At 37.9% G+C, this 3,078-nt stretch overlaps 1 long non-coding RNA gene across 1 annotated transcript; it reads right to left on the bottom strand.

Moving 5' to 3' along the window:
• Window positions 1-686: 686 nt before the first annotated feature.
• LOC150054156 (uncharacterized) lies at window positions 687-2,779 on the bottom strand. Its single transcript, XR_016537921.1, has 3 exons — window positions 2,653-2,779; window positions 1,307-1,407; window positions 687-997 (listed from the first exon to the last, which is right to left on the bottom strand). It is a non-coding gene; the product is annotated as an uncharacterized LOC150054156 (long non-coding RNA).
• Between the last annotated feature and the right edge of the window lie 299 nt (window positions 2,780-3,078).

Raw genomic sequence — 3,078 nt, 5'->3', positions numbered from 1 at the left:
AAATCTTCAATTGAGGCATATGATCTTGTGTTTTTTATTTTGGCTTTTGAGATGGGGAAACACATTTAAGGTGGAAGACTTTGAGAATGAATTTACAGTTGAATAATTGGGTTTTCACCCATTGACCTTCCCTATCCATTGCCTGAAAGCTTAGGGATTATTTAAGATGATGGTCACTATTTAAATGAATGGTTTTTATGCTGATGTGAGTTAGTAAAACTGAACTGTTGGTTGTAAATATTACTGATATTTTTACCCAAGTGATACTGATAGTACTTAATTAGCTGTCATCAATGCATTTGAACCCAATTGTGTGACCCAGGAGAATTCAGGTTTATTGTGTGTGAAATGATAGAACCTTATTTGCCTGCATGGCGTTTTGATACTACTTAAATAACAGTTGTCAAGACAAAAAGAACAAAATATATGCTTTCTTCCTTAATAGCACAAGTCAGGGAAAGAACTAAACTTCCTTGACCTGAAACAGAAAGCTGAAGAACTAAATAGCATAACCACTCAATGCTTAGTGACTCTGAATTTTCATATTATCATTTTGGAAGGAAAATGGCATCTTTAAGATATGAATCACTTAAACAATCATCATAAAATTGAAAGTTTTGAGTGGAAGCCCATTTTATGAGTGTCTCAGAAAGTGATCAGAAAATAATATTCTTAACATGCTCTTGTCTGAGATTGCAGGCTCCTGATGTAGATGGAAAGGAAATAGCTGCTTTTCCTTTGTGGGTCATTCAGCATGCTTCACATTCAATATACTAAGTACCCTTTACTGCTCTGCAGCTACAAAGGAACTGGAAGACTTTTTCCCAGAGTCAGAACAGATGACCCATCACCATCAGAGTCACCAGCATTATATCATCTCTAAGAAAATGAAAATTTCAGATACAATCCAAGTTCAACCCCAGGCTGTGTCTCCTGGCAGCACGGTTCCCCATTGGACTATGTATTTGAGATATCCTGTTAGCTTGGAGGTAGATGTCTGTAACACAAGGAAATAAGAATCATATCCTTGCTTATAAATTTTTCAGAAAAGTTTGTCTTAAGTGCATTTGTTGATATTAATTAATGATAAATTTAGCCTTAGAATTTTGGCTTTATATTCACATATATCTAGTTCATTATACAACTTTCCTTCTTAGTCACTGTATGACCCACCCCCACTCAAATTGTCAGGTGACAATTTATGTGCAAGAGTGTCACACACTCTCCTTTCTTGATGGGCATATCTGGTCAGTTTAAAGAAGTGATTCTGTAAGATGAGCTCATTGAAATTTGGAATGTTACTTACCCCAACTACAGATGTTTTCCAAAGTTTAGTTTCATGATGCTTGTTTGATATTCCATCTTTCTTTTTCTGGCTCTTGCCTTCTGGCTTATTGCCTTCTCCAGCTTCATAGAAAAAGAAGCAAAAACTACTTTATTCACAAAGTGCCTAGCCCCTTCCCACTATTTAACATTCTTAACAGTTACTAAGTAGAATCTGATGATCCATTTTAGTTTTGTTAAACATTTAGAACTCACAAATACATTTCTATTTATTTTCTTCTCATATTAAGTTTCTTCTCCACATCTACTATGCCATAGCTATCCATAGCAATTACTATTTGCATATCATTATGATGAAGTTCCTAGAAGTTAAATTGATTCTTGCAGTAACTAGGTAATAACCATGTTTCCCCAAGTACGAATGTGAATAGAATAACGAAGTATAGGTGCTTACTATGGAAAACCCTTGGCCAATAAAGAGCTACTGGTTGGTAAGATCTATAGTTGAAATGAACATTTAACCTTTTTGGCTTAATAATTTTGAGGTATATGTAATTTGGTATAGCAAGTAAATAAAATAGTAGGCAAGGCCAAGAAGAGCTAGGAAGGGGAATAAACCACAAGAAATCAGTCTATAGAAGTTATCTCTTTTTTTGCCAGCCCTGGGCTTGGGCTCAGGGCCTGAGCCCTGTCCTTGGGTTTTTCTCAAAGCTAGAGCTCTACCACTTGAGCCAAGCACCACTTTTGGCTTTTTTTCTATGTATGTGGTGCCGAGGAATCAAACCTGGGTCTTATTGCATGCTAGACAAGCACTCCACTAGGCCAAACTCCTGGCCCTAGAAGCTATCTTTGTAATGGTGGTTACATCTTTCGGTCTCTTAGGCCTAGATTTCCAACTACGTTTCACAAGCTCAAAGTAGCCTTTTTCTCAACATCAAGTACATTGTGTGGTTTATGCTGTAGGTAAACTGAAGGAGTAATGGATACTAAATGAATATTTTTTTTCTTTTTGCTGGTCGTGGGGCTTGAACTCTGGGGTTGGGTACTATCCTCCAGGCTAGTGCTCTCCAGCTTGAGCCACAGCATCACTCCCAGGTTTCTGGTGGTTAATTGTGGATAAGAGTCTCCTGGACTTTTGTGCCTAGGCTGGCTTTGAACCATGGTCCTTATATCTCAGTAGCTAGGATTACAGGTGTGAGACATGGGCACCTGGCACTAAATGAATATTTCCTAAGTTAGGGGTATTCCCATCCCCCTTCTCCTTTTAAGGAAAACTTATAGAACCAGATGCTTCAGAAACCAATATTATTAAAATGACTTGTGTTTGAGGAGGCAAAAGATGCTGTGAGAGTAACAATACAGATTTACCTAGCAAGAATGATCCTAGAGCTTACTGAACAGCAGGGTCTTTTCCCTTACAAATGGAGTTGTTTTTCTTCCTCTTGCAAAAGACAACATGGCTGAAGGAGTGACAGCACTATGTTATCCAACAGCATGAAGTCTGTCAGGAAGCAGCAGCTGTTGCTAGGAGCAAGAGAATGTTACAGACAGCATTGATCAGCTTTTGGACTGTGATGACAGCTCCAAAAGGAAGTTCTACTTCTGGAAGGGTGTGCTGGCAGCTCTGCAGTGAGAAAATTAAAGCGGAAGCATGCACCAGTTATCTTTCTTCTTTTCCATAAGCAAATTATGAACATAGGGTTAAAACTTCATCTCTACGCAAATTTAGGCTTATCCTCCTTCTTGATATGTTACAGACATTTCACTGTGCAATTGATGAGTAGGCATAAGAGA

This window comes from Megascapheus bottae, chromosome 15, assembly GCF_031878675.1.
Source record: "Megascapheus bottae isolate mThoBot1 chromosome 15, mThoBot2.hap1, whole genome shotgun sequence".
NCBI lineage: Eukaryota > Metazoa > Chordata > Mammalia > Rodentia > Geomyidae > Megascapheus > Megascapheus bottae.
The sequence above is the reverse complement of the archived record's forward strand: the minus strand, read 5'-3'. Positions and strand labels throughout refer to the sequence as shown.